This window comes from Hyla sarda, chromosome 7 (genome assembly GCF_029499605.1).
Source record: "Hyla sarda isolate aHylSar1 chromosome 7, aHylSar1.hap1, whole genome shotgun sequence".
Classification (NCBI taxonomy): Eukaryota; Metazoa; Chordata; class Amphibia; order Anura; family Hylidae; genus Hyla; species Hyla sarda.
The window spans coordinates 174,226,763-174,245,739 of record NC_079195.1 but is presented as its reverse complement, the minus strand read 5'-3'; the positions used below and the strand labels follow the sequence as shown (position 1 = coordinate 174,245,739).

At 41.7% G+C, this 18,977-nt stretch overlaps 1 protein-coding gene and 1 long non-coding RNA gene across 5 annotated transcripts in view; one reads left to right on the top strand and one right to left on the bottom strand.

The window, feature by feature from the left end:
• The window catches only part of DLG5 (discs large MAGUK scaffold protein 5), a 215,643-nt gene that overhangs the window by 10,725 nt on the left and 185,941 nt on the right, over window positions 1–18,977 (top strand). The window lies entirely within an intron of this gene.
• LOC130282744 (uncharacterized) overlaps window positions 1–18,977 on the bottom strand; it is a 147,127-nt gene that overhangs the window by 1,870 nt on the left and 126,280 nt on the right. The window lies entirely within an intron of this gene.

The following is an 18,977-nucleotide window of genomic DNA, read 5'->3' as shown; positions in this document are numbered from 1 at the left end:
TTGTAGTTTGGCAACAGCTGGAGATGCTCTGTTTGGAAAACACTTCCTTAATAGTGGGTTTTTATATATATTTATTTTTTACACCTTTCTTAAAAGGTTTTGTACGCTGGCCATACACATTAGCTGTTTGACAGTATCTGCCCAGCCAATCCTGCTGGGAGTTGTAGTTTTGCAACAGCTGGAGGAACCCTGTATGTATGTATATATGTATATATATATATATATATATATATATATATATATATATATATATTAGTCCATGTGATAAATAATGTTTATATTACTATGTTAATATAGTTGATTCTGCCAGAAGATACAGTATTTCTTCTCTGAGCAGATTCCAGCAGACCGAGATTATCAGATTAGGTTCACATGAAGTATTTTTAACCAAAACGCTGATAAAGGTGCAACTCTTGGTTATAATTTTTTCTTGGCTTTGACAAAAAATTAATGCCCATTTGTGAACCCAGCCTGACTGTGAAAAAAGGGGTTCAGGGAGGATGGGACTTATTCCTTGGTCGGTCATAAATGGAGATACGGCCATAGGTGACTAGGTAAGGACAAATTCCCACCTCCCCAATTTCCTGCAAGAAGTTAGAGCACAGAAACTTTTTGAAAGGGTTGTGTACTTGAGTTGACGTGCAACATATGACACAGCTATGTAATTTCCAGCTTACATTCATAGAGTAGACAAACACCCTGTGCATGCAGTGACGGTGACTGAGGTGTTTGTTGCTGAATCAGAATGCATTGAAGTGTACATGATTGTCAAAGAGTAGGCTCCCAAATAGTGCAAGTCCATTCATATATAAGTGGTCTCATGTATGGGAACTAACAGAGTGGAAGGTTGGTACTTATAGCAGCCAGTCAGGCTCCAAACTTCATTCTACCAGTGAAAATCGTGCTCTGCTTCCTACATGCCTCATGTATTTCATGGATATGAGGCTTTATATCTGTTTTGTTTGGGTACTGACTAATAGGGTTCTATGGTGATCTTTGTTCAGTATACCAGTGGGGCTTTGTGCGCTGCAGCTGTAATGTATACCCTAATGCAGTGTTTTCCAAACAGTCTGTCTCCATGCCTTTGGCTGTCCGGGCATTCTGGGAGTTGTAGTTTGGCAACAGCTGGAGACACATTGTTTGTAAAATATATTTATCAGAATTTTTTTTTTCACCTGTCTTAAAAGGGTTTGTACACTGGCCATACACATAAGCTGTTTGACAGTATCTGCCCAGCTAAGCATGCATATGTTCTCAAAGGGGAGAAAAACGCTGCCAGTCACCTATGAAAGCAGCAAAAGGATTGGCCAGTTGAAGTCCAAACTGCCCTGTAACATGTACCTGAACAAACCACTGCCTTAAAGGGGTACTCTGGTGAAAACACACTTTTTTTTTTGGTGCCAGAAAGTTAAACAGATCTGCTAATTTCTATTTAAAAATCTTAAAGGGGTTCTCTGGTGCTTAGACATCTTATCCCCTATCCCAAGGATAGGGGATAAGATGCCTGATTACGGGAGTCCCGCCGCTGGGGACCCCCAGGATCTTGCACGCTGCACCCCGTTTGTAATCAGTCCCCGGAGCTTGTTCGCTCCGGGTCTGATTACCGGCGACCACAGGGCCGACGGCGTGTGACGTCACGCCTCCGCCCCCGTGTGACATCACACTCCGTCCCTCAATGCAAGCCTATGGGAGGGGGCGCGATAGCTGTAGGCTTGCATTGAGGGGCGGAGCGTGATGTCACACGGGGGCGAAGGCGTGACGTCACACGCCGTCGGCCCTGTGGTCACCGGTAATCAGACCCGGAGCGAACAAGCTCCGGGGACTGATTACAAACGGGGTGCCGCGTGCAAGATCCCGGGGGTCCCCAGCGGCAGGACTCCCGCAGTCAGGCATCTTATCCCCTATCCTTGGGATAGGGGATAAGATGTCTAAGCACCAGAGAACCCCTTTAATCCTTCCAGTACTTATCAGCTGCTGTATAATAGAAAAGAAATTCAAAAAGAGAGGAACTTCCTTTGTATCTGACCACAGTGCTCTCTGCTGACACCTCTGTCCAGAGTAGGAGCAAATCCCCATAGCAAGCCTCTCCTGCTCTGGAGAGTTACTGACATGGACTTCAGAGAGCACTGTAGTCAGACAAAAAAGAAATTCAAAAAGAAAAGAACTTCCTTTGTATTATACAGCAGCTGATAAGTACTGGAAGAATTAAGATTTTTAAATAGAAGTAATTTACAAATCTGTTTAATTTTCGGGCACTAGATTTAAAAAAAAAAAACATTTCCACCAGAGTACTCCTTTAAATTAAGAATTATAAGGCTACGGTAGATTCACACTCTGGAATTTCCAAACAGAATTCCGCTTAGGAATTTTTCTGAAATTCCGGTGCAGCAGAATCCCTTTGCTGGCAATGGGATTCCACTGCACAGTGCACACTATGGCATTTCAGCTGTGGATGTTCCGCTGCCAAAATAATTAACTTGTTAATTCTTCAGGGGAATCTGCTTCTCGGACATTGGCATCTACAGGGATGGCAATATTCACGTGGTCCTAGCGCCTACTTGTTCAGTACACACTGGCAGCTCTCAGGAGCTCCAGAAGCTTTGTAAGTGTGAACGTGGCCTTACGTCCTGAGCTTTGTAGGTGTGAACGTGGCCTTACTGGGGTCCCCTGCATCTTCAAGTTATGCCCCGAGCCAACACCTATCCATTGTGCATGGCCAACTGTAATAACTTTTTGGTATTTAGGGCTAAGGACCGAATCTAATTGCATTTTGTAGGATCTGGGAGACCTTTCCTAAAGCAAGTATTTCTGGTTTGAGACAGGATCCAATGTAATGTCTATGTATTACTGTTATAAAAGTATATAGACACAAACAAATACAGCATATAACAAGCACATAGCCATAATAAGACCATGTGCTCAGCCTTTAGTATGCGACTGCTTTGTTATACAGTATAACTTTGTAATTTATACAAAACAAATTGATAGCAGCTGTACGCTTTGCAGGCTGCCATGCAAATGCTGGTTCTCGTCTTTATTTCACACACGCGGGATAAAAATAACTCTATAGTGAGACGGTAATGATGACATTCATGAATACAGAGTCACTTACAATAATTTAGAAAACAGGAGTGTCCCTGCTTGTGTGAACATGGCCTGTAAGCTGCCCTCATGCTGCATTCTGCCGCTCATTGTTTGCTTGCTGGGAAATCTTAGGAGATACAGTGGTCCCTCAAGTTACAATATTAATTGGTTCCAGGATGACCATTGTATGTTGAGACCAGAACTCTATGGAAACCTGGTAATTGGTTCTAAAGGCACCAAAATGTCATCCAAAAATAGGAAAAAGTGAGTATTAAAGAAAAATAAGTAGATAACTAATATAGTTAAAGCAAATCCTTACATATAAAAGTAAGAAAGATCTGCTGGGAGCTGTAAATCACTTTCTATGTCAGTATTTCCCAAGCAGGGAGCCTCCAGCTGGTGCAAAACTACAACTCCTAGCATGGCCGGACAGCCAACGGCTGTCCGGGTATGCTGGGAGTTGTAGTTTTGCAACAGCCGGAGGCACCCTGGTTGGGAAACACTGGCCTATGTAGAGGACAGGAGCTTCTTTGGGGTCCTGTACAGTACACGCAATGTCCCAAAAAAGTAACATGGAGTCGTCCTCACCTGGTATCCAAAGGAGCAGCTAATCCTGGCACAGGCAAAGTGTACAGAACATGTAATACCTCCCTGTACTGTAGGGGGCGCTACCAGACATCAGTCAGTGCATGCACTTCAGTAATACAGAGGTTTTACCAGTGAAATGTCCATTCTGATTGGTCAGATCTTCCAGCCATTGACACATTTCACAGATCTGGACTTTCTGTAGTATTGTATGTTGAGTCTGGTTTCAACTTACAATGGTCCAGAAAAGACCATTGTATGTTGAGGCCATTGTATGTTGAGGCATCATTGTACACAGTAGACTCACCATAAAAACAGAGAATACATATGCAGTGTTTATGCCAGGCCTGGCTAAAGTGCTGGAGAGAGACTTTGTAAAGTTGTATCTCTTCCATGTCCAATTTCCACATCGGTTTGATACTTACTTCTTGTAGCAGACGCTCTCACATTTTAGTCTAGCTGGGAAGTGCTGACACTACAGCCTTCAGCTAATGTTCCTTTAGTGAACAAACAGAGGGGAACGTGGCAGAGTGCCAAGCATAGTGATCTATAAGCAGCATCTAGTCATGGCCAGCAGGGAGCAGAGGTACCCCGCATCCTTATGTGCGGCTCTAAAATAAACAGCTTTAATTTACATTTCCAGTAAGCTTCTATGTGTACGTATATCATGTAGGTCACGTAAAATGCATATTGAGCATTCACATCCTTATCCAAGCTGAGCTGCCCAAAAAACTCATCACAACCTAGGGTGTTATGGTGAATTTATACGTGGCAGATTTGTTGTAGAAATGACATCTAAATGTCTATATTTAACTCTGAGCGTTAACTTCTGTTTCATACACACACACAGGGTTGTTATTGGGATCGGAGCCGCCCGATTAGAGGGGCAGCTGTCTAGCCTCACCCTGCTTATGCCCCTTGTGAAAGTATAATGTATCACTGGAGTTTTTCTTTAAGAGTATGTGCACACTAAGTAATTTCAGGCAGAATCCACACAAAATGTTTCAGCTTATTCCGCAGAGTGAATTCGACCTGGTGTTTGTTTTTATTGATTTTAATGAGTTTGCAGCAAACATGTTTATATACATTTCTGATGCCGATCGGAATTCAGTCTGAAGAATTGACATGTCAATTCTTGTGACAGAATCAGTGAAGAATGATCTCATTGAAATCAACAGGACTTTGTATTTCTGCTCCAAATCTACCATATTCTGCTCCAAATTCTGTGCAAGTTGAGCGCCATTTCTGTTTACATTCAGCATGACGCAAAAAGAGGTATTTAACTCTAGAATTTCAGAGAGGAAATGTTCCTTATGATTTTACTTTGTATACATAAGGCCTTAAAGGGGTATTGTGGTCAAACATTTTGTTTTGCCTGGGCTGTTGCAATTAAAATAATAAACCTGAAAGGAGAATTTCTTCTTCCTGGTGCCCATGCCCGTTACATGACAGTGCCGATTACTGATTGCCGTGTGGCATGCCGGGCACCAAAAGCCAAAAGAAGAGCAGGGCCAGAGGACTTAAAACCTATTCAACTGCACCAGGGGAGCTGTGGAAACTAAGTCAAAGTTTTATTTTTTTATTCCGCCATTCCAGGCATATAGGAGAAATATGTTTTTGCTGGAATTCTTCTTTAACCCACCTTCTCAGCCAATGATAGGCTGAGAAGGTAAGTGGTAGTGTGAAGCATCGGGCCTGAACACAAAGAAGGCCAGGCTCAATATGTCACTGACCGAGGTGGGGCTGATTGGCAGAGTGATGTGTTGGGCCCCAAAAGCAGGAAGAGGACTACACCGGAGGATGGGAGCAAAACTAGTGGCACCAGGGGAGTGTCGGGAGGTTAGTTAATATTTATTTTAATTGCGGCAGCACAAGCATAATAGTGAAATGTAATTTCTTTTTGCCAGAGTACCTCTTTAGGGATTCTAACAGCTGGTTCACCGCACTAAACCAAATACACAGGGTTATAATGCGGGTGAATCTGATTAAAATGAGTATGTATGTTTGTTTTATTCTAGGAAAAGTGTAAAAGTGATTTGTGATAATTCAATTTAATAGCAAATAGGCTAAAAAAAAAAACACAGACTTACTCTCCTTACTCCTGCACTACCACAGGTATCGCAGAGCTTCTCTCCCTGCTGTGCGGTCCTTCCATTTTTGGGGGCATGATGTCAAAGGTCTGCTCAGTTGATTGGCAGCTTCAGCACTATTTCTTCTTAGTCACTGGTTGAGCAGGCCTGTGACATCACGTCCCCAAACCCAGAGACACCCCACAGCAGGGACTACAGCAGGGACCACAGCTTTCTGATACCTGTGGTTGTGTTGGAATGAGGAAACTAAATGTGTGGTTTTTTTTGTTTATTAATTATCCCTTCCCTAAGTATATACATAATAAAAAAATAAATAAAAAAATCCTACCCAAACACTATTATTATTATTTATTATTATATATTAAATCTTTGTATATGTATTAAATCCCAGTCAGCCATAAAATTAAAACCACCTGCCTCATGCTTTCATAGCAACTGTGACCATTTAGGGCATGGACTACACTTTTATTGTGTTGTCCTGTGGTAACCACTGGAGGCACCCTGTTAGGGGTATTCTACGCCAGTGATTCCCAATGTCCACCCTTATGCAATCCCTAATATAGTCCTCAAATGCGCATGGCGCTCTCTCACTTCGGAGCCCTGTCGTATTTCAAGGAATCAGTTTAGGGTCACATATGGGGTATTTCCATATTCTGGAGCAATTTTGGGGGGCTTTTTCTTTTACCCCTTATGAAAAGAAAAAGTTGGGGTCTACACCAGCCTGTTAGTGTAAAAAAAAAAAAAAATGGGGTCACATGTGGGGGTCCACTGTTCTGGCACCACGGGGGGCTTTGTAAATGCTTATGGCCCCCGACTTGCATTACAAACAAATTCTCTCTCCAAAATCTCAATGGCGCTCCTTCTCTTCTGAGCATTGTAGTGCGCCAGCAGAGCACTTGATGTCCGCACATGGGGTATTTCCATACTCAGAAGAGATGGGGTTCAAAATTTTGGGGGGGCATTTTCTCCTATTAACCCTTGTAAAATTTGCGGAAAAACCAACATTTTAATGAAGAAAATATTATATAATATATAATATAAATTTTTTTTTTACATTTTACACATCCAAATTTAACAAAAAGTAATCAAACACCTGTTGGGGGTTAAGGCTCACTATACCCCTTGTTATGTCCCTTTAGGTGTGTAGTTTCCAAAATGGTATGCCATGTAGTTTTTTTTTTTTGCTGTTCTGGCACAATAGGGGCTTCCTAAATGCGACATGCCCCCCAAAAACCATTTCAGCAAAATTCACTCTCCAAAATCCCAAAGATTCCTGGAGAGATTTAACAAAACCTGTGCAGAGGAAAAGTTAACCAGTTCCCATAGCAACCAATCAATTGGTTTCTTTTATTTTTCAGAGCTTTCTTTACAAATTAAAGAAGCAATCTAATTGCTATGGGCAACTGGACAACTTCTTTTTGGCACAGGATTTGATAAATCTCCCCCCTATGTCACCAAAGTTAGGCTGCACAATCTGATTTAAATTGCTGTTTAATACTGTACGACTATGCTACAAAGGAACTTTATATAGCTTTTACCCAAGGTCCCTATCCCCAGGTTTATGCTGCCTGCATATGTCTGGTGACAGATATCCTTTAAATCCTTAACCTGTCAGTTTGTTAATTACATGCAGCTAATTTATTGCAGATTTTCCCCATTGACTTCAACTGGAGGTCAAAAGGTGTTAAAAAAAAAAAAAAAAAAAAAAAAAAAGTTTGCATTGTTGCAGATCATCTAGCTAATCTACTTTATGCTGCATTTTTTTTTTATTGTAAAATCAGCAATGGCAAATGTGCAACAAAAATCTCCAACGTTTGGTGCATATTTGCAGCTGCATTTTTATTTGCCGTGAAAAATGTGTCACACGTGGCCTTATTCTTGCTGCTAAAGTATTGGCGCTTGCTACCACAGGACACCTTTTTAGAGACCATCTATATCAACGGGGCAGTGCAAACCCCTTGGCCTCAGTGCATCATTTTTCGGCTCGCTTAAAGTAATAATTTTCACAAGAGCTGTTGTTGGCTCATGTAAATTAATTTTAGGTCTTTCCGTCGATGGTGCAGATTTGAAGTTTTTATTCATTCAGGTTCGGAGTGTTGGGTGCATGCTCTTTAACCTGTGCAGAGGTGACTGTACAGAGAGAGACTGTGTCAGTAGTAGATCCTGTGTTATTAGCTTTATAGTTGAAGTCTTATTGACTGCTGAAAAGCTGGCAGTCTGTCTGTTGTGAGGCACAGAGTCCTGTGTAAAAACTGCAAGAATAATTCCTTTTCATCAATGTTAAGTTTCTCTTTGGGCATTGACTATGGATTGGCCATACTGAAATCTATACTTGCCGGATATTTTTAATTCTGATTTTAATTGTGAACTTTTAAAGCAGTGTTCAGATTGATTTGCATTTACATCTGCATAAAACCTGCAATATCAGATTTGCGCAGGATACCTTGAGTGAAGAGACCCTACAGGGAATCTATCAGCAGCAGCAGCAACTGTCTAGGCTGGGTTCACATCACGTTTTTGCCATACTGTTTTCAATCCGTTTTTCTAAAGGAAAACCGTATGGCAAAAAAAACCTGGATGGAACAGTATGGAAAAAAGTTAACTGTATGCTTTTTTTAAACAGTATACTGTTTTTAAAAGTGCATACAGTTCCGTCAGTTTTTATAGAAAAGAAACCCATAAGTTTTTGTAAAATTTTGTCCATTTTTAATGGGAGAGGTCTTGGTTGGGGACTTTAGGATTCAAATGTGCATGTGCAAAGTAAAAACGTATACGTTTTTCCCGTATGGAACCGTATACATGTGCGTTTCCCGTTGACGTCCATGTAAAAAAAATAAAAATAAAAAAAAACGTATGCGGTTGCAGTACGGTTTTTAAACCGGAGTCAAAACCGTGGTTTACCACGATTTTTTCTCCGGTTTAAAAACCGTACTGCAACCGCATACGTTTTTTTTTTTAACATGGATGTCAATGGGAAACGCACATGTATACGGTTCCATACTGGAAAAAACGTTTACGTTTTTACTTTGCACATGCGCATTTGAATCCTAAAGTCCCCACCCAACACCCCTCCCATTAAAAATGGACAAAATTTTCAAAAACATGTTTTTTTTTTTTTATATAAAAACTGACGGAACTGTATGCACTTTTAAAAACAGTATACTGTTTAAAAAAGCATACGGTTTACTTTTTTCCATACTGTTCCATCCGTTTTTTTGCCATACGGTTTTCTTTAGAAAAACTGATTGAAAACCGTATGGCAAAAACGTGATGTGAACCCAGCCTAATAACAGTTTCTGCCGTTTGGAATGTGGAGACACATGATACCTTTTTCATATCTGTCTGTGCTTCCATAACAAAAATTCTTTTATTTTCTGGTCCCAAAGAGCCTCCTTGCCTGTCCCCGCTTGCGTGATTGACAGCCAGGTGGAAACCAAGCCCTGTTTCCAAATCTTGTTCCTGCCCTGTGTATACAAATTGTCTGCAGGTGTGAGATTTGAGATGGAACTACTAAGAGTGAGGTGACGTTCCAACCCTCTGCACTTTAGAGGCTTGGGACACCTCTTCGCCACTTGGCACCAGAGAATAAAAAATAATAAAAAATATGTCAGCAGTTTGCAATGTGAATTGCAACCAAATAGAATGTGATATCTTATGCGGCTGAAAACAGGAGTACATCACATGTATTTCTCATGTATGTTTCTCAATGTTTTTATTTTATTTTTATAATCTCCAGTGCAGTGAAATATTCTCCAGTTGCTAATGTTAAGCTTGACTCCTATGTATAATCCTCTTACTACTGAGCTTAAACAGAGCCTTCAGTTCTATGCACTGGTATACAGAGCCTTCAGTTCTATGCGCTGGTATACAGAGCCTTCAGTTCTATGCGCTGGTATACAGAGCCTTCAGTTCTATGCGCTGGTATACAGAGCCTTCAGTTCTATGCGCTGGTATACAGAGCCTTCAGTTCTATGCGCTGGTATACAGAGCCTTCAGTTCTATGCGCTGGTATACAGAGCCTTAAACTGTCCTACCTATTAAAAGCATTACCCTAATATTCTATATTTAGGGTACCTTCACATGTGCATATCTTGCTGCAGATTGCCACAGCTGATTTTGCTACCCTATGGAAAGCAAAATCTGCTGCAGAAAATCTGCAACTAAATATACAGCAAAATTTGTATGTGTACCCTCGGTTTATGACTCCGATTTTAAAAAATTGTAGATGCCTTTCCCCTTCATGCTACATTTTTTTTTAAAAATGTTGTTTTGTTCGTCTTCCTGCTTTGCCCTTCGATGTTCCTGTTGAGTCGTATGAGCTTAATGCATTGAGTCAGTCTTTTTTTATGGATAGCGGTCTAGTAGCTATGGCTACCAAAAGCTCTGTGATGAAGACTCCTTTACACTATGAACCAGTTTGATTTTGGTCTCTTTTGTATCTAGTCCCCATACACATTAGATAAAATTTGGTCAAATCTGCCAATTTTGGCAGGAATATTCTCATATGAAAATCTTTTGTAATCTAATAGAGCTGGAGGACCAAGCATCTATTTACAATAAGCAGTTATAGGTGGAATTAGTATGATTGTAAGAGGGGCCAAATGTGAGTGTGATGACTTTCCATCTGCAGGCTAGGGAACAACTGGTGACTGTCTGTGATATAAGTGCCATCTTCTTGGCAGTCGGTGTCCTTGCTTCCAAACTCTGGAACACTTTTCTTACAGAAAACCGTTTATATGAGGTGTGGAGTCACTTTTGGGAGATATATACATTCAATCTATTTATATGTATTGTGTCCTCTGAGTGAGTCCACACCTCACACTTTTGTAAATATTTTATTATATGGTTTCATGCTGAAAAAAAAAAAAAATGACTGCTACGATGTAGTGAGTGCACAGCCTGTATAACAGTCTTTAACCCCTTAAGGATCAGCCCATTTTCACCTTTAATGACCCGGGCATTTTTTGCACATCTGACCACTGCATCTGTAGTTTGATATAACTTATCCCCTATCCGAAGGATAGGGGATAAGTTATAGATCGCAGGGGGTCCGAGCACTGGGGCCCCCTGGGATCTCCTGGACGGGGCCGTGGCAGTTTTCTGGAAAGGAGGCGTTCCGTCCCCGCATGATGCGATGGCCAACACGCCCCCTCCATGTACCCCATAGAGATACATGGAGGGGGCGTGTCTGCCGCGGCTTTCTGCTGGGGATGAAAGTTCACTTCCTGCAGACTGCCGCGGCCCCGTCCAGGAGATCCCAGGGGGCCCCAGCGCTCAGACCCCCTGCGATCTATAACTTATCCCCTATCCTTTGGATTGGGGATAAGTTGTTTTGCACTGGAATGCTTTTACTTTTCAGTCTTAATTCCGAGATTTTTTTTTCGTGACATATTCTACTTTATGTTAGGGGTAGAATTTTGTTGATACTTGCACAATTTTTTGGTGAAAAAATGCAAAAATTTGATTAAAAATAAATAAATTAAAATTAAAATTTTTCAACTTTGAAACTCTCTGCTTATAAGGAAAATGCACATCCCAAATAAATGATATATTGATTCACATATATAATATGCCTATTTTATGATTGCCTTATAAAGTTGACATGATGTTTTTACTTTTGGAAGACATCATAGGGCTTCAAAGTGCAGCAGCAATTTTTCACCAAATTTTCAAAATCTGAATTTTTCAGGGACGAGTTCAGTTTTGAAGTGGATTTGAGGGGCCGTCATATGAGAAATACCCCATTATAAAAATTGGACCCCTCAAAGTAGTCAAAATGACACAGTAAGTGTGTTAACCCTTTAGGTGTTTCAGCAGCACAGTGAAGGAGAAAATTCTAAATCTTCATTTTTAACACTCCCATGTTCTTGTAGACCCAGTTTTTTTTTATTTTTACAAAGGGTAAAAGGAGAGAAATCGTCCTAATATTTGTAACCCAATTTCTCTCGAGTAAGGAAATATCTCATGTGTATGTCAAGTGCTCTGTGTGGGCACACTAGAGGCCTCAGAAGGGAAGTAGTGACAATGGGATTTTGGAGAATGTGTTTCTGAAATGTTTTTTGGGGGCATGTCACATTTAGGAATGTTTTATGATGCCAGAACTGCAAAAAAACAAACCAACACATGGTGTACTATTTTGAAAACTACACCCCTCGAGGAACGTAACAAGGGGTACAGTGAGCCTTAACTCCCACAGGTATTTGACGACTTTTTGTTAAAGTTGGATTTGTAAATAAATAAAAAAATTCCACTAAAATGCACTTTTTTTCCCCAAATTTTACATTTTTTACAAGGGATAATAGGAGAAAATGCCCCCCAAAATTCGTAACCCCATATCTTGTGTGGACAGCAAGTGCTCTTGAAGAGAAGGAGCACCACTGGGCTTTTGGAGAGATAATTTTGTTTGGAATGGAAGTCGGCGGCCATGTGTGTTTACAGAGCCACCCATGGTGCCAGAACAGTGGACCCCCCCCCCCCCCCCGCATGTGACCCTATTTTGGAAACTACACCCCTCACAGAATTTTAATAAGGGGTGCAGTGACCATTTAATACCCACTGGTGTTTGACAGATCTTTGGAACATTGGGCTGAGCGAATGAAAAATTGTATTTTTCATCTTCACGGACCACTGTTCCAAAAATCTGTCAGACACCTGTGGGGTGTAAATGCTCACTGCACCCCTTATTACATTACGTGAGGGGTGTAGTTTCCAAATTGGGGTCACGTGTGTGTGTGTGTGTGTGTGTGGGGGGGGGGGGGGTTACATTGTTTTGGCACCATGGGGGCTTTGTAAACACACATGGCCTTCAATTCTGGACACTTTTTGTCTCCAAAAGCCCAATTTTGATCCCCCTCTTCTGAGCATTGTAAACATTTAGGGTAACACCAGCATTTTAGGTAAACCATATTTTTTTTATTTTTCATTTTTTTCCATCCAACTTTAACAAAAAATTGTCAAACACCTGTGGGGTGTTAAGGCTCACTATACCACTTGTTAGGGAACGTGAGGGGTGTAGTTTCCAAAATGGGGTCACATGTGGGTATTAATTTTTTTTGCATTTATGTCAGAATCGGTGTAAAATCAGCCACCCCTGTGAAAATCACCTATTTAGGCCTCAAATGTACATAGTGCGCTCTCATTCCTGAGCCTTGTTGTGCGCCCGCAGAGCATTTTTACGCCCACATATGGGGTATTTCCGTACTCAGGAGAAATTGTGTTACAAATTTTAGAGGTCGTTTTTCCTTTTTACCTCTTGTAAAAATAAAAAAATATGGGGCTACACCAGCATGTTAGTGTAATTTTTTTTTTTTTTTTACACTAACAGGCTGGTGTAGACCCCAACTTTCCCAACCTCCAGCTGTTGCAAAACTAGAACTCCCAAACATGCACTGACAGACCGTGCATGCTGGGAGTTGTACTTTTGCAACAACTGGAGGCACACTGGTTGGAAAAACTTTCAGTTAAGTTCTGTTATCTTACTCAGCATTTTCCAACAGCGTGCCTCCAGCTGTTGAAAAACTACAACTTCCAGCATGGCGAGACAGCCGTTTGCTGTTCGTGCATGCTGGGAGTTGTAGTTTTGCAATATTTAGAAGAGCACTGTTGAGAAACCACCGCACAGTGATCTCCTAACTTTACTATAAATCCCAGCATGCCCAAACAGCAAACAGCTCTCTGGGCATGTTGGGAGTTGTAGTTTTGCAACATCTGGAGGGCTACAGTTTAGAAACCACTGCCTCCAAACTGTAGCCCTCCAGATTGTTGTTAAGCAACTCATCGGCTTCCGTAGTCTGCACCAGGGAGCCAGACGCACGTCATCGCTGCCGCCGGTCACAGGACAGTTCCCCCGTTTTGTCCGGACTACTGTGGGTGGGCAGAACGGGTTCTGACAAATGCAAAAAAAAAAGCCTTAACACTCCAGTTATATTTGACACATTTTCGTTAATGTTGGACATGAAATTGAAAAATTAGATTTTTTTTCCCCCACTAAAATGCTGGTGTTACCCCAAAGTTTTCATTTTCACAAGAGGTAATAGTAAAAAAACAGCCTCCCCAAAATGTGTAACCCCATTTCTTCTGAGTAAGGAACTATTCCAAATGTGTATGTAGAGTGCTGTGCGGGCGCACTACAGGGCTCAGAAAAGAATGAGTGCTATTGGGCTTTTGGAGAGAGAATTTGGCTGGAATTGAAGGCCATATTCGTTTACAAAGCCCCCATGCTGCCAGAACAGTGGACTCCCCATTTTGGAAACTACACCCCTCATGTAATGTAATAAGGGGTGCAGTGAGCATTTACACCCCACTGGTGTCTGACAGAATTTTGGAACAGTGGTCCTTAAAAATTAAGAACATTTTTATTTATTTGCACAACCCACTATTCCAACGATCTGTCAAACTCCAGTGGGGTGTAAATGCTCTCTGCACCCCTTATTACGTTCCACGAGGGGTGTAGTTTCCAAAATGGGGTCACATGGGGGGGGGGGTCCACTGTTCTGGCACCATGGGGGCTTTGTAAAAGCACATGGCCCCCAACTTCTATTCCAACCAAATTCTCTCTCCAAAAGCCCAATGGTGCTCCTTCTTTTGAGCCTTGTAGTGCGCCCGCAGAGCAGTTTCTATCCATATGAGATCCTTCCATACTCAGAAGAAATACTGTTACAAATTTGGGGGGCTTTTTCTCCTATTACCCCTTGTAAATATAAACTTTGGGGGGGGGGGGGGGGTGTAACACCAGCATTTAAGTGAAAAAAAAAATCTAACTATACATTTTCACGTCCAACTTTAGTGAAAATACGTAAAACATCTGTGGGGTGTTAAGGCTCACTGTACCCCTTATGTGCCTTGAGGGGTGTAGTTTCCAAAATAGTATGCCATGTGTTTGTGTGTTTTTTTAATTTATTTTATTTATTTATTTGTTTGCTGTTCTGGCATCATGGGGGTTTCCTAAATGCAACATACCCCCCAAAAAGCCATTTCAGCAAAATTTGCTCTCCACAATCCCATTGTCGCTCTACTGAACCCTCTACTGCGTCCGCAGAGCACTTTACCTCCACATATGAGGTATTTCCTTACTCGAGAGAAATTGGGTTACAAATTGGGGGCTTTAAAGCTTACCCGTCAGATCCAACAAAAAAATATATATATTTTTTTTATATATCACTCAGTACCTAATCCTGACCATGTAAATCTAATTTTTGTGTCTAGCACCTTTTTTATTTATTTTTTACACTTTTAATTTAGCTCACTAGTCTGAATTCCTCTCAAAGGGAGGGGGCGTGGCCTCCCTGTGTAGGTCTCCGCCCCCTCTCTCAGTATGTGGTCTGCTCACATCTCCCCTAGCATTAGCAAAACTACAACTCCCAGCTTGTCCTCACTGACAGTAGCGGGACACAAGCTGACAGTGGGAGGATTTTTCCTCCTGCTGTGAGCTCTGCGCTCACAGCTGTCAATCAAGGAAGTGTGTCCATGACATAGGTGATGATGCATGGACACAGCAGGACTAGTATGTGTCCTAGCAGGCAGGGGGACAGTTGTTTGGCTTTTTCAGTATGAAATACTGAAAATCTTCTAATGAATGAAATTGCAATACCTATTGGTTTTTGCATCTGACAGGGCCCATTTCAGTTCAAAATGGGCTACATCCTTAAGGGGTTAAACACTATTATACAGGCTGCGCATTCACTACTTTGTTGCTGTGTCATTTTCTTTAGTGTTGTCATATGAAAATATGATAAAATATTTACAAAAAATGGGAAGGGTGTACTCACTTATGTGAGAGATTATCTGTAAATTCACTGTCTGGCGGTTCTCACTTGGAAGCATACCCTTGAAAAATTATTTGCAGCTGGTGATGCTGTGTGGCAGAGTGCAGAAATAAAGGTACATGGTGCTCAATCTATTAATGTGTTAGTGGTGGGCGATATGACCCAAAAAAAAAAAAAAAAAAAAAAAATATATATATATATATATATATATATATATATATATATATATATATATATATATATATATATATATATTATATATATATTTTTTTTTACATTGAGACTTGCATTGAGGTGGCGTAGCGGAACTAAATGATCTGAACACTGGGGCAGTGGAGTACCCTTTTAAATAGATGTAACAAACAACCCTACAGCCTCCAGCTGTTGCAAAACTACAACTCCCAGCATGTTGGACTATATAGTAGTGTATAGTATAGATCAGTGTTTCCCAACTAGGGGTGCCTCCAGCTGTTGCAAAACTACTACTCCCGGCCTGCCTGGACAGCCGTTGGCTGTCCGGGCATGCTGGGAGTTGTAGTTTTACAACAGCTGGAGGGCCTACTGTAGGTATAGTATATTATACAGACCCCTGTTCATCCCAGAACCCTGACTCACCTTCCCAGTTTCTGCAGGGACCGTCCGGGGAGGGTGGTCCGGGCCATCCATCCTTCCTGTAGTGTCCGGCGGCATTCCGGGTGGAGGGTGAACCGGTCCGGGGGTCCTCTTCTCCACTCCGGGCAGGCTCTGGCCTAGTAACTCTGCATAGACGCCGCTGCGCAGTGACGTCCATGTGCAGCGACGCACCTGACGTCACAGCGTAGCGGCGTCTATGCAGCGTACTAGGCCAGAGCCTGCCCGGAGTGGTGAAGAGGACCCCCGGAGAAGGACAGCCCGGACCGGTTCACCCTCCACCCGGAATGCCGCCGGACACTACAGGAAGGATGGATGGCCTGGACCAACCCCATTACGGGTAAGTTTAATATTTTTTTTATTGACTCGTAGGGTGGGGGAGGGGCCTGACCGGTATAGCGGTATGGGCAAAAATCCATACCGTGGGAGAAAAAAAACTTTATCCGGTTCATACCGGTATACCGCCCAGCATGATCATATGTGCAACTTTTTCCTGCACATAAAGGCGTAATTGGTTAGCATAGACATAGTAATTCACAGTTTTGACCATGCTCCTGTCTTTATTATTTTTTTTCTTTTCTTTTAAACTAGGGATCGACCGATTATCAGTTTGGCCGATATTCACGATTTTGGCCGTTATCGGTATCAGCAATTACCTGGCCGATAATCCGATAATGCACTGCCGCTAGATCGGTCGATCCCTATTTTAAACTTTAAAACTGCAGTTATACTGTTAAAATGTTTTTAATATTCTGTTCTCTTAAACCTATTAGTAAAACTGCTTTCTTTGTTCATTCATATAGTAACTTTATCGCCCTAATTCTATTGTCCATTTATGGCATAAAATATGGACATTGTTCAACCTATGCCCCTATTGTGGAAAGAGGAAGGCGTTATGAGGCTAATGCCCCTTTCAATCCCGACTCCAATATGGCATAAGAATACATCTCTGAATCTATGTTTTATCCCTATATATCTAATATCCATACGCTGAATGTTATTACTTTTTGGAATACCTGTTTTTTTTTCTTTTTTCCTTTTTGGAACTATCTGGAGGACATTCTGTTTCGACTTTACTTCAGAATTTGATTCTTTATCTAGCATTCAGCCCACTGACCTTGACTGGTTAATTATATTGATTTATGTTTGGGAAATTTACTGCTACTACTAGACTCCCAGATATATGTAAAGACTGTAATGAAATCCCCCCCCCCCCCCCCCCCAACCAAATAAATGTGTAAATCTTGTGCAGCTAATAAAAGGCTAACGTATCTGAAAAATACAATAGCCCAGGAAATGAAATGTGAGCGCATTTTGTGCAGATAATAGCTGATGGCGTATAGAGCTAACTAGGACACAGCTGAATTCTCACTTCCTTACTTATCCTGTACCCTCTAAACCTATAAGAGCTAAAAATAAAATGAATACGAATGTATTAAGGTCAGAGTTACATTAGCTTATGTATAAGTGTCTGTCTTCTGGAATAATCCTCACACTCTTCACAGTTGTCAGAGGGAAATAAAAAGCTGTAATATGTGTATGTATACTATATGCCTCCCTATTTTTATCTATACAGACATACACATAGCGTAGCTCCATGTGTGTCACAGTAGGCATTATTGTAGGCCAGTGTTTCCCAATTAGGGTGCCTCCAGCTGTTGGAGAACTATAACTCCCAGCACGCTGGGAGTTGTAGTTTTGCAACAGCTGGAGGCACCCTAGTTGGGAAACACTGGCCTACAATAATGCCTACTGTGACAATAATGCCTGCTGTTTGGGCAGCATGAAAGTGATGACGACTTGAAGGATTGGAAGGAAAGTTATGTGGATGCTGTCTTCCTGTGTTAAATGTTTTCAATACAAGGATAGGTCACACATTGATTTTGCTACCCATTCAATAGGTTCATTTAACAATAAAAACTGCTTCTTTCTAGAAATGGCGCCACTCTATAGGCTTTGTCCAGAACAGAGCCAATTTATTAAAGCTGTCTTGTATGTAGAGATATTGAGAGAGTGTGTGTGTGTGTGTGTGTGTGTATAATATAATTTTTTTTTCCTTTTTTTATTAATTATGTATGTGTGTGTGTATATGCAAAGCAGCACATCGCACCATCTTATCAGGTAGCATGCTCTAAGATCAGCTCTGGCTCCAGTTACGAAGTCTCAGAAACTGATTGGGATTTTTATGCCAAGCCAGAATTCTCCCCAGAAGGGAAGAAGACCCATCTGCAGACCGCTGTTTTTGGTGCTTGCCCATCGTCAGTACAGAGCAGGGTGTTCTAGTTTGGCTGTGGGAAGAGGCCCGTGGAGCTCTAATGGCCTTTTTGAATCTCCGTTCTACACCAGAAGTGGTGCTCCTCCCTAAGGAGAATACTTGCCCCTTTTATGTGTATGTATGTGTGTATTAGGGCTGCACGATATATCGCGAAAGCAATCGGTTCGCGATTTTTGCGGCCAGAGCAGGTAAATAAAATTCAGTGTTTCCCAACCAGGGTGCCTCTAGTTGATGCAAAACTAAAACTCCCAGCATACCCGGCCCGGCAAAGGCTGTCCAGGCATGCTGGGAGTAGTAGTTTCACAACAGCTGGAGGCACCCTGGTTGAAAACCAGTTAGCTAAGTAAAAGGGCGCAGGGAGGAAAATACCTCCTCCCGGTCCCTGCAAATGACGTTTCCCTCCGCGCGGTCCGATGTCTCATGTCTTCTCCGTACAAGCAATAGGACATTGTAGCGGTGTCATGTATCAAGTCAGTGATTGGCTGATGGGGAAAGGTCTTTTTCAGCAGCAAACACACTAGGTTGGTGATTTGAAAACTAGTGTATTAT